This window comes from Pseudopodoces humilis, chromosome 7, assembly GCF_049639895.1.
Source record: "Pseudopodoces humilis isolate 2021_Gansu_Grassland_sample_001 chromosome 7, ASM4963989v1, whole genome shotgun sequence".
Classification (NCBI taxonomy): domain Eukaryota; kingdom Metazoa; phylum Chordata; class Aves; order Passeriformes; family Paridae; genus Pseudopodoces; species Pseudopodoces humilis.
In genome coordinates this window covers 58,262,072-58,274,865 of record NC_142206.1, presented here as the reverse complement: position 1 = coordinate 58,274,865, position 12,794 = coordinate 58,262,072, and the positions used below count along the sequence as shown (strand labels likewise).

General features: G+C 51.9%; 1 protein-coding gene across 2 annotated transcripts in view; it reads left to right on the top strand.

Annotated features, from left to right (window-relative positions):
• The first annotated feature begins 7,715 nt into the window (after positions 1–7,715).
• DAAM1 (dishevelled associated activator of morphogenesis 1) overlaps positions 7,716–12,794 on the top strand; it is a 91,583-nt gene continuing 86,504 nt past the window's right edge. For both annotated transcript variants that reach the window (XM_088057756.1, XM_088057754.1), the window contains exon 1: positions 7,716–7,850. The gene's annotated coding sequence lies outside the window, so the exon portion shown is untranslated. The remainder of the gene's footprint in view (positions 7,851–12,794) is intronic.

Genomic DNA, 12,794 nt, shown 5'->3' with positions numbered 1-12,794 from the left:
CAACATCCCACATAAAGGGATGAAAAGCCAGGCCTGATAGTCCCATCAGCATTTCTCTCCTTAAGGGTTTCTGCAGGGAACAGGCATCCCCAGGAGTCAGCTCTTACTCATGCCACCCCCATGGAAAATATAAGAATGGAGTTGGTAATCCAACTGTGACTAAAGAGGTTGCAACTGGGGAGGTGCCTCCTGCTGTTGTTGTGACCATGATTTCCCTCTGTCAGTTTAGCAACACCCTTTTGTCACAGTAATCCAAGGCAGTGGAGGCATTTTCAGGGTTCCATCCACCACGCAGACAGTGATACAGGAAGGCTGCTGTTACTGCCACATCTCCTGATGCCCCCAGTTGCTCATCTCTGCACTCCCAGGGGCTCCTCCTGTGCCATGAAGGTGCTGCTCTCCCAAGGCTGCAGCCTGAGTCTCAGACCTCTGAGCATCACCAGCCATGGGCAGCTTTTACTGAGGGCATCCTGCCAGGATATCAGCCAGAGCCTTGTGCGTGGACCTAACATTACTGCAAGGCAGGTGGAGGAGGAGAGGTCTGTGTGCTTGGGCACAGAAAAGGCTGAGCAGAGGAAAGAGAAAATCTTTCCTGCAGAGTCCGACCCCATGCCAAGCCAGGAAAACTTTCCAGTAGGGCTATTGCTGTGGGTACAGCCTGGATCAGCCAGAGGTGGCTGCAATACCTCCCCATCACAAACATTCCCCAGCACAGTGGCTCTGACAGCTGATGGAGCCACAGCTGCTTGGAGACCCTGGGCTGGAAGCAACATCTGGGCACCATGGGAAAGGGAACACGAGCCTGCGGAAGTCCTCGCAGCAAAGAAACTGCAACTGGAGAGTAACCAGAAGCCCTCCAGGGAAAACCTGTAAGAAAATATAGCCACTCAAGAGAGATGATCTCATGGTGCTGATGTCACCCCAGGAGTGCCCAGGGAGGGAGCAGGGAGGCTGGAGCAGTACTGTGCTGGCTCCATCCATGCAGGATGTGATCTCTTGGCAGGGATGCAACAGGACTCTGCTGCTCTGCTGTCTGCAACATTGTTGTTCAAGTCCTGTAGCAGATCTGTCCTGAATTCTGCTGATCAGAAAGAAATGCAGCACCAGGACCTGTAAAGGCCACACTGATGCTCTGAAAGATACCAGGAGCATGTACATGCAGTTACACAGCTGTCAGGGATGGGAGAAATTTTCCTGCCTGTGCTGGTCGCTGAGTCTTCACATTCCAGCCCTTGTGCTGGGAGGAACAAAACCTCTTAGCTCTGCAGTTACTGGAGACAGGAGGCACAAACTTAAAGTCATCTGGAGTCAGGCACTGTAAAAATTTAATGATGCAGGACAAATCAGGGGGACCAAAACAGTGAGCAAGATGGAGGGGGTTTTGTGATTTATTGTGCTCAGACAGGACTTGGGGTATCTGTGAGCCATTCCCAGGTCAACCACAGACTCTTAAGAGTGACCTTGGCTGAGTCACTTTGGACAAATTCTGCCAAGAATTGGCTTAGGCATCTTGCAGAAGTAAGATAGGTATAGAGTATCGGATCATGTCAAAAATCATGAGGATTAAGATATTCCAAATGCAGGTAGGCCTTTGATAAGGGCTTCTAATTCCTTTGGATAAGCTTCTCTCCTTAATGGATGGCAGAATTGGGTTGGGACCCACCTGGTGACCTGGGGGTTTTATGCTCCAATAAGAGGCTGGAGGCTCATCACGAGTGAGAGGTGACTTGGCCACTTCCACTCGTGAGGAAGCTGCTACATGTCTGGACCAAAGGATGCTCTGCTGGTAAAACAACAGCCTCACTTGTCCCCCTGGCTGTTGTAGCCATGTGGATTTGTAGCTCACTCCCCCAAGCAATGGAGCAAGATCTGGCCAGGCCATTTCCACCTCCCTGTTTTCCCTTCCTGCAAAGCCTTAATCTGAGGTTTTAAATGGGATTTAAGTGATGCTCTGGCTTTTTGCTGGCCCCTCTGCAAAGGCAATAAATTCAACCCCTGCTAGATGTGAACAAATAAAAGCAGCTCTCCCTGTAAGCTATGTGTGCACACATCCCTGCTAAGCCCTTCTCTGACAGCCCCAGCAACAGCTGGTGGAAATCTGCAGCAGCCTCTGGCCTTGAGAGAGAGGCACTGATTTACACCCCTCTCCCACCCCTTTCCTCTTCCTCCTGCCTCACCTCTTCCCTGGATGCTACCTCTCATCTCACCTCCTTCCCTGCTCTCAGGAGATAAAGAACCATGGATGTGAAAAAGAAAGCTGGGCACTGAACTTTCATCCACTAATTTGTTCTGGGTTTTTTTTTTTGTTATTGTTGTTTGTTTGGTACTTTTTACAGCAGTTCAGTGCAATTGCAAAAAATTGTCTCTAGGAATAGGGAGGAGAAAAAAGACCTGGGCAAAGTTACAAAGACCTGATTAGGAATGGCTTGTTTTCTAGCCACGTTGGGGAGTCTAGGGGGGAAGAGATAGAGCCCTCCAGCCGCCCTGAACCATACTTGTTCCCCCAGAGCCAGCATCTGAGGCTGGCACAAAGCTCTGGGTGAAGCCTGGCACTGGCAGGACAATCCAGGGAGGAAGATTGGCCCTTGGCTTCGTGAGCAATCAGGAGCTGAGTGTCAGGAGTCTGCCAAAGACACACCAGGCACCAGTGAGATGATGCAAACCAGGGCACAGCCACACGTGCAGCATCTCACAGGAGACAGCCGGGAGGATGGATGGCAAGGGAAGCACAAGGGGCTTCTGGCAGCTGCAGGGACCAGTGGAGAGGGGAGAAAGGCAATGACAGGAGCACAGAGAGGGGTGGAGTGGAGGGCCATGACCAAAGCACTGAAATAATTTAGGGCTTCTTACACCCCCAGCACACTTACAAGTGCTTTATATCCCTCTGCCACTCATCTGAGTCATCTGTTTCCCACAGGGCATGGTGTTCTCCCAGATGAAGCAGCCAGGAGAGGCTGTGCTCTCCCAGCATCTCCCAGCAGAGTGGGTTTAGACAGGGCAGGGCTGGAGTGAGACCTTGTTATAGCTGTTTGCAAGAAGTCTCACAATCTGCTCTCCAAGTATTTCTTGCATTTTTTATTTCTTAGAAAGACCAGCTGGGTGGGGCCCTGAGCAACCTGGTCCAGTGGAAGAAGATGTCCTTGCCCATGACAGCCGGGTTGGAACTAGATTATCTTTAAGATCCCTTCCAACCCAAACCATTCTATGATTCTGTAATATGATTCCATGATTTTACCCTTCTCTGAACACACTGGAAAATAATTTGGTTGCTTGGGCTCCTGATATCCCCACCTCCACCAAGGTACAGCTCCCTGGTACGCCATAAAGCACTTATGTGCATGTGATTAAATGCCACTGAAGCGGATGGGAATTTGCTTACAAGCAAATTACAAATTCCTTACAAGCTTAAGGACTTTGCAGAATCAGGGCCTAAATCCACTGAGTCTTTGCAAACGCTCCCAGCCGGCTGAGTCCTGCCTTGGGAATGCGTTTATTTTCCCTTTGGAGGCTATGAAATGTTACGCCAAAGCTTTGCCTGCCCCCTGCCAGCTGCAGGGGCTGATGTAAATCCTGGGGTGAGATTGGGCCCAGCACTCCTGGAGATAACATTGGTTTAGGGTGTGGTTTGTATTCACACAGAACATCCCAGCCCATTTACAGAACTGCTTAAGGTCCTCTAAGTACTCTAAAAACCCCATATCAAAGAACAAAAAGCATAATGCTGTTTCCTACCTTTGAGCCAAAACCAGCCCTGATTGCTCTGATGGAAATCTTCCCATAAGCTCCAATGGACTGGGATGGTGGTAGAGGCTCAGATGATGGTTTTGTTCTTTTGGTGCAAGTCTTTGGCTTAGACTGGAACAACAATTAAATAAAAACTGTGGCCTGTTTTTCTGCTGAGAATATAATCTGTGCAGCCTGAAAGACTATAACCTCGAGGGGGCTTTTTTTCCTACAAAATCAATTTTATTTAATTTTTGTAAGGGGATGGGGCCCATATTCCATTACTGTCAGCTGAATCAAGAGTGTCCTTTTAAGTTTCACTGGAACAGACACATAAAAACTCTCCCCCAGGGACAAGGAAGTATTGATCTGACATGGATTGGTCTCAGAGAACATTTCTTAGGGTCTAGTGAGCATCTAATGATGAACACTACCAAGTATATTCTTCCAGATTTAGAACAAGAAACCCATTTTCTTTCCCTCACCTCTGAGAAAGTCCTGTTTTAGTTTTTCATCCAATGAGCAAACTCTGCCAACTCCCTCCTGTTACAAGGCATTACAGGGATTATTTTCCAAGCAGGCTTGGTACCCATGCTCTCCCTTTCTTGGGGCCGGGTGCTCATCAGTCTTACATGATGACTATTGCATGTGTCCCACTTCTCCAGAGAGGCTCTGGGCAGCTGGTTATTGGGTTTTCCCGTCTGAATACAGGAGCTTAATTTAATAGGCGGCTGTTGGAAAAACAAGCAGGAAAGCAACACAATGGGGCTTGATAAGCAGCGTCCAAACAAGCTCCGAGGAGGCAATTACAAGAAAATGGCTGAGCAGTTTTGATGAGGAAGATGCAATTCCAGATGCCAACCATTAAGCAGATACTTACCCAGGCTGGGAGCTTCCAGATCAAACCATCACGACATGGTTAATGAAAGTCCTTGAGGAGAAGAAGAGTGGGGAACGGGGGTAATTTCATGGAGGAAAAAAAAGATGAATGGAAGAGCAAAAGAAAAGCTGTGCTGGGTCAGAGGCAGGGACCATCCTGCCCAGCATCCTCTCATAGCCAATGGTGTATGATAAGCCAGGGGTATGAGAAGTGTTCAGGGATATTTTCCCATAAAGTCTCCAAGCCTACAGCAGGCTGCCTGCAGTTCCAGGACTTCCTGAGCCTGAGGCTTGTATAGAAATACTGGATTGAATAGTCCTGGCCTAACCATTTACCTCAGTGAAAAATGCTCCCTATCTTTGATCACTAGTTCTTTGGTGAGAACAGAGGCCAGAGCTGCTCACAGTATTCAGGAGGTGACCAAACCAGGAATCTGTACAGCAGTTTTTCCTCTTACCTCATTAACTCCTATCCGTCTATTTGCTTTCTTGACTGCTCCTCAGCAATGAGTTGATGCTTTCATAAATTCCTTGTTAAAACCCAGGATCCTTTTCCTGAGGGGTTGCAGTCAGTTCAGAGCCCATTGCCATGTGTGTGATGTTAGGAGTTCTCCCTCTGAGGCTCGTCACTTACATTTGTCTCCAGTGAATTTCATCTGTCATTTTGTCACTGAGCATCCTGAGGTCCTGCTGCGGTTTGGTGCTGTCCTGGGGTGACTTTATGATGCTTGTATCCCCAGTTGTGTGTTCTGCTTATGCTGGATATTAAATTCTGCACCTCTAAGACTGGTTCTGAGAGCAAAGGGGGAGAAAAGAAGCGCACAGTTTGTTTTCAGAAACTGCACTTGCTCCCCTGCACTCTCTCACACGGACTGTGATGTCTGCAGCACGGAGAGACAGTGGGAGAGAGCTCTCCTTTGCTTTTAGTTAGTTTTTAGCCAGCTGAGGCAGAGAAGTTCCCTGGAGTGTGGTTTTTCTTTTTCCTGGAACTGACTGGCCTGCTCTGGACTGAAAACCCAGACAAACACCAGGAGCTCACACCTGGGGCCCACTGGGGCTGGGACACAGCATTTTCCAGCGCAGGAGGGACTGATACGAGACTGAGTGAGCTGAGCTGCACCCCACAACAAGGACTTTCTGAATTTGTCATCTCCTCAGAACAGTGAGAGGTTTTATTGTTTACCATTATTCAAATTTTTTTTATGCTTGTGAATAATTTCCTTGTAAAATAAACAAGTTTTTTCTGCTTTTCTCCGAGGAAATATTTTCCTGAACTGATTGGGGGAGGGGCTGCTTGAATCTGTTTTCTAGAGGGTCCCCTTTGGAAGTTCCCCCCCAAATTTGCCCTAAATCAGGACAGGTGCCATTTGCCTTTGCAAGCAGCTCAGTGTCACCAGAAACCCTCACCATATCCCCACCCACTCCTACATCACTGATGAAGATGCTGAGCACGGGCCCCTGCTCAGATCTCTGTGAAACTCCCCATTTCACAGCTCCAGTGCAGACTGACCACCCCAGTTTGGCCTCTGTGGTTTCTGTCTATAAACCACTGAGGTTTTTTCCATGGCTCCTTACTCCCCTCAATGTGTTGTGATGAAGGATTTTGTCAGAGCCTTTAGGAAATCGATATCTCTTATATCCATTAGATGTCTGTTGTTCCACCACATATTTGGCTCCATCAAGGACTGTGGTAGATTTTGTGAGTTATAATTTCCCTTGCCAAACCCTGGGCCCTGGTGCAGATGTTTATCCTCTTGTCCCTACAGTTTCATAACACCATCATAGGGTTTGCTGCTCCAGATAACCTGCCCTTAACACCTTTTTACCCCCAAACTGCCTCTGTGATTGTTGTCTTCCATTTGTTTCACCACCCAACAGGCAAGAAATCAAGCAAGGCAGGCTGGAGACCAGCATGGCTGAGGAGTGAGAAGGAAATGCACATCCAATGGAGGCAGAGACAGGTGACCTAGGAAGAGTACAGGGATATGATTTTGATGTTTAGGGATGGGGTCAGGAAGGCTAAGGCACAGATGGAAAAGGCCAATGAGAACCTGGTCTAGTGGAGGGTGTCCCTACCCATGACAGGAGGGTTGGAATGAGATGATATTGAAGGTCCTTTCCAACCCAAGCCCTTCTGTGATTCTGTAATTTTATTCCACGTTTTGGTATCAACTCTAAGGATGCTCTTTCTTTACTTTCCCAACACTGGCTTTTCCTTTATTTCAATATCAATTTTTGTGCATACTCCATATGAAACACAATCACAGTAAATCCCTTCCTGCCTTTCAGGCCTTCCTATATAGTTGTTGCCAAGAAAGAAAGAAAAAAAAATTATACAAGATGTAAATAGCTTGACCTCTTATCCAGGAAAAAAAAAATAAAAGTTTACTTAAGATAAAATGTTCCACGCTATTAATTTGATCTGAGTTTTGATTTGCACCAAGAACACAAACTGCTCCTTCTGCCATCTCATGCAGCGAGGTTATTCCCATGCATGTAGGAATCCAACCGTGTATCCAATTGCTGCTCTGATTCACGTGAAATGGGAACCCCTGGAAAATCGATTTCTTAAATCCAAGCGGAGACTGCCGCATCTTGAGAGGCCTCTGCCAGGCAGCTGCGACACAGATCCCGCATGTCCGTGTCACCCATGTCGCCAGCCGGCTGAAACTTTATCTTCGCCGCTCGGCGGGAGCGGGACCCTCCCGCCTGCCTTCCTCCTCCTCCTCCTCCTCCTCCTCCTCCTCCTCCTCCTCCTCCTCCTCCTCCTCCTCAGCGGGCAGTGCCGGACCCGCAGCGCTCCGAGCGGAGCGTCCCGGTGCGGTGTCCAGGTGCGGGTCCCGGGTGCGGGTCCCGGGTGCGGTGTCCGGGTGCGGTGTCCCGGTGCGGTGCCCCTGGTGCGGTGGCGTACACCCTTTGCAGCATCCCCGGTGCGGTAGCCCCGGCAGGGCACCCCCGCTGGCGGAGCCCCCGCCCCGCGCGTCACTGCCAGTCCCGGCGGCGGGCGGGCGCTGGCGCCAGCGCGCCGGGCGGGGCGGGCGCGGCCCATTGGGGGGAGGGGCCGGGCGGGCTCCGCGCCGCGCAGCGCAGCGCCGCGCCGGCAGGTACGGCGGGCGGACAGCGAGCCCTCCGCCCCGGCAGGAACGGCGGGCGGACCGCGGACAGCGAGCCCTCCGCCCCGGCAGGAACGGCGGGCGGACCGCGGGCTGCGAGCCCTCCGCCCCGGCAGGAACGGCGGCCGCGCTGCGGTGAGTCCTCCGAGCCCCTCGGCGCTCCTCCCCTTTCGGTTCGGGGGGCTTTTGGCGGAGTGTTTTGCCCTTCTCCCGTACTCCGCGGCCGTGCTGGGGAGGGGTTCGGGAGCTCCGGCAGCGGGGCCGGGGCTTTTCTGCCTTTTCCCCGCCGTGGGGAGGGAGGCGAGCCCGCGTCCCACCCCGCCCCGGGCGCTGCGTGGAGCTGTTGCCCCGGGGGGAGCGCCCGGGCCCCGCTGCCGGCGTCCCGCAGCATGGCGTGTTCTCCGGCCCCGGCGGGTCCCCCTTCCCCGGCGGGTCCCCCTTCCCCGGCGGGTCCCCCGGCCCCGGCGGGTCCCGGGCGGTGCCCAGCCCCGGGGGCGCCGGGCTGGGGGCGCCCACGCGGGGGCGTGGGATGCGGGATGCTGCTGCTGCGCTGCCTTCTCCATGGCAACGCCTCCGGAGGCTGCTGCAGCCCCGGCGCCGGCTGGCACGGCGGCTCCCACCCCTGCGGCGACTCCCACACCACCGATGTGACCCCCCCTGATGGGGCTCTCGCGGGCTCGGCGGGGGTCTCAGCCTCCTGAGTGCCTCCCCACAGGCACAGCAGTTTGGGGCCGCCCCATGATCTGTTTGTGCCAAGCCGCTGGTGCTGGTGTCACACATTTTACTGCAGGCGTGCTCTGGTCCAGCCGCTGCTTTGATGTGGGAGCTGGGGCTGGGCTTTGGCTTGGCTACAAGCAGGTGTGTGGCTCAGTCACGAGGTGGGGAGGTCGGGTCTGTCACTGGCTGCACCCATCCAAAAATTCTGGGAGGGAGGATTCCGGTCAGGGGTCTGTCTGAAGAAGGGACAATGCCTTTGCTGCATGGAGCTTGAGGGTTGGCACGCACTGCCATTGGTGTGTGATGCCTGTGGTCAGATCCTGGTCTTTTGCTTGGCACAAAGTCTTCAGTGTGAACGGTGGGGTTTCATCCCTGGGGTCTGCAACATTCATGGCTTTCACACCATGCAGGCTCGCATTGGTGGTGGTGTGAAAGTCTTTCTGCATCTTTTAGTGATGAAGGTTAATTTAAAGCAAAGGCAGATGATAATGTGCCTCCTGACAAAAGCCACGTGAACCGACAGGGCTGTGCTGCCAAACTGGGGACGAGGGGCTCCCCGTGGAAATCGGAGGCAGGTGGAAGATCATGGGGTGCAGCCAAGTGCCATTTTCCAGGTGCTAGGTAGGGGGGAGCCCATGGCATAGGCTGCCCTGGTGGTTTTGACCAGGCCTGAGCACTGCAGATGCCTGGCATTGTACAGCCAGCCAGCTTCTCCCGGCGGCACGGAGAGGGAGAAGCCAGCGTTTTCCTTTTTTTCCCTCTCTAGAGGTTGATTCTGATACTGCGTACAAAATCAGGTGCTGGTGTGTATTAATGCATCAGTGGTGAACTGTGGTGCAACCTCGGTATCCTCCCTTTCAAAATCAATGTATTCCAAAGCTATTGGCATTCCCTGCCTGCCTGTCTTTGAGTCCCGTTAGGAGTGGATGGGTCCTGCAGCATCTGGTTCTTTTTCCACGAGCACCGGGGTTTGTTTTGGCGTGCATTTCCCCCCGAACCCCGTGGGTCAGACATCCACCTTGCTGTTCCTCGATTAATGAGTGACTCGCCCTGCCCTTTCCATGGCCATATGCCGGGACCTGCCCCTGCTCTGTCAGGAGCAGGAAGCAAAAGCCAAAGTCCACGATCTCCGACAGCCCAATGTTGTGTGACAGCGGGACAGGAGGAAGCAGTGGCGCTTCCTGGCTCTGGCCAGCGCTCAGCTGGTGTGTGGCTCTGCCGGTGGTGCCCTGACATGGCCCTGAGATTTTTTGGGTCCAGCCAGCCAGGCGTGCACCCTGCTCCGTGTACTGGCCTCTGCCCCGGGGAGGCAAACAGGATGGGTGAGGTGTAAAATCAGCGCTGAATCCGCTCCCCTGGGCTTGAAACGGAGTCAAACCGGTCTTGACCTGAGCTGGCTCCTTATCTGACCCTTTGTTTGTGGCAGGGGTGCAGGAGGGAGCAGGAAAGGGACAGCCACGGCAGGCTGGCTCCTCCAGTGAGGACAGGCAAGACCTGGGGACAGCCGGTCTAACTGGATCACATTTATCTCCCTTTGCTTCTGTGCTTTGTTTTGGTTCCTTCCTCCTCTTTTTCCCGCGCTGTCATGTCACAGCTGAGGAACCCAAGGCAGTGGGGACATGGAGCTGTTGGGCAGCTGGGCTTCCCACAGATTCTGTTTGTCAGCCAGCCAGGAGTGTGGCTCCTCTTGCTCCATATTCCAGTTTTGAATAGGAAAACCTGACCATCCCTGCTGGGTCCATCCCTAAAAGTCTTTGGCTGACACACTTGGAGTAGCCCACCACGTGCCCAGGTTGCAAACGTACCTGGTGCTGAATGTATAACCTGAACTGGTTGCATGGGGATCCTGACAGATGCTCCACCCAGAGCGGGTGGTCTTCATGCCCATCCTCCTCCTGCACAGACACCCACTGAGCTGGTCCTACACGGCCACTTTTATCTCTGAAGTATTAATAAATGAAGCCTGCCTATTTCTGTGAGCCTTTTTAAGAGGCTGTTGGGGCTGCCTTGAAGGCTTGCTCGGCACTGCAACTATTCCGAGCTTTTTTCTGTGTGTGCTCTAGCAGTCGATAAGCCAGGGCATCCAGCTGTCAGCTTTGGAGATTGCCAGAGCCTGCTCAACGACATTTCTGCAGGCTTCCCTCATAAATGAGGATTTTGTTGGACGCTTTGGTTTCTGACTTGATGCTGGTAATTAAATATCTTAACTTGGTTTCAGAAAGCTGCCACTGCTGTGGAGCGACTGGTGAGGCCATGTGAAGCAGGATGTGCTTGTTCTGCTGGAATTGAGTGTGACCTAACTATGAATCTACAACCTGCAATTTATTTTCTTATAAAAATATATTTTTTTAAAATATAATTAACACCCTTTTAAAGGGGCAGAAAAACCTTGTGTTTTACTTCTGTGCTGCTAAGCTTGCATGGACCTGCTGGGACAGCTGTTTATTTGCAAGTCGTGGCAGCTGAATGCCATAAAATTCAAATCATGTCCACATTGATTTCCCCCCCCCCACCCTTTTAAGATAATCATATATGTACTTTTCACTCATGCAACACAACAGATGTCAGTGCCATGCTGAAAAAAAAAGGAGCTGATCTAAGCAAAGGGCTGTAAATTGGGTCAGAAATACTGAATGCCTCCTCCTGACTTGTGTGTTGGTTAATTTAGATGCTAAGTCACATAGATTTAGTCACTCTCTGTGTCTTTACCATACTATGGGATGAGAGAAACAGCTAGTTAAGGGTTGGAAAGTCATTAAATATTCCAGCAGAAGCTCTTCTGAGTATTGCATTAGTTCCCTCACCCTTCATGACATACTCTTTGCGCAACCTAAACTAGAGGAAGGAGTTTGGAGCTCGATGGTCTTTAAGGTCCATTCCAACCCAAAGCATTCTGTGATTCTGTGATTTCCAACTTTGTATTTAATGCAAAAATTAGAGGCTCCACAACCCCTTGCCAGATACATGTTGTAATTTGCTGTTTGCCTTTGATTCTTCTCTCCTTTCTTCCCTGACTGGGAGGAAAGCTGTGCTGGTGCCTACTTACCCTTCTGCCCTCTCAGGAGACCATTTGCACTTGATATCTTCTGTCCTTGTGGCATGTCATAACATTGTGGAATACACAGGAGCCAGGAGTTCTGGGGTAGCACAGAAAATCTGCTCAGTGAGTCATAAAGCTTTCAAATCTTTGTGGCCACTGAGAGGAAAACCAAAGGAGATGGAAATGAGAGAAGCGGCCCTGGCACACCATGAGGACGTGGTTAGTTGACTGAAGAGTTTCAGGATCTGAGCTGACAGTGCTTTGTTTCGTGATTGGTGTGGCCTGAACACCAGCCACCTGAATTATAGCAAATTAACCAAATTATCGCCTGAAGTCGTCTGAACATCTGGCCTGTGTTTTCCTCATGGTGGGGTTGGGTGGGGTCATTCCCAAGGGTATCTGTCCCATGCTGTGCCCAGGTCTGGAGCAACCTCCGTGCCCTCACATGAGTCTCTGCTTGCCCAGTCCTGTTGGTGCTCCCTCCTGTGTTCACCCCCAGCCTTTTGAGGGGAGTTTATTATAAATGCATTAAATGGAGGAGGTTTGTCCTGTCTGGAGCACTGGGTGAGGAGGTTGCTCATGGTCCCTTCCTGAGTCAGCCAAACTGGATGGGGTGGCCCAGCCTAGAGACACTCACTGGTGAGTCAATGTGACCGTGACTCAGAAAGTTTCTCGATGATCTGCTCCTCATGACTGAGTTGCCTTGAGAAACTGTGTTCAAAACATTGCCGTGACCCGCTGGAAGGGCGGTGCTGGGCAGGCGTGTTCTTACCCACCAGCTAGCTGCTCTTCACGCCAGTGCTGATGGGTGCCGATGCTGCTTGCTCCTCAAACCCCTTTTCTTCCTGCAGTACATGCCTCTTGCTTCGCTGCTGCTTGGGTTTTTTATTTTTTCGTATTTGGAGCTCGCTTAGAGACACGGAGCGAGCGCAGCCGCGCGTCGTGGCACGGCTGGTGAGAGCTGATGCGATGCTGGCTGGAGTCATCCTCTCTTTCCCAATCCAGAGCTCCCCGGCAGGGCCTGGCGGATGATTGAAGGGTTATTTGCCGTGCCAGACAAGTGGCTTCATGTTTCCCTTCTGCATTCCTGGGGCTGAGCACTGCATAGCGTTGTGCTTTCAGCTACGTGCTGCTTTACCTGAATCGTGTCTCCCCCGTGCTCGCAGCCTGCGTGGAAGCCGGGGCTGTCTGTCCCTGTCCAGGCTGCTCTGTCCCTGTGCCACCAGTGCTGTTATGACAGGATGATGAAATGAGGTGTGGAGGGTGTGGTGGAGGAGCCTCAGGAGTGTCCAGCTCTGTCTGTGGCGGTGAAGGAGACCGTG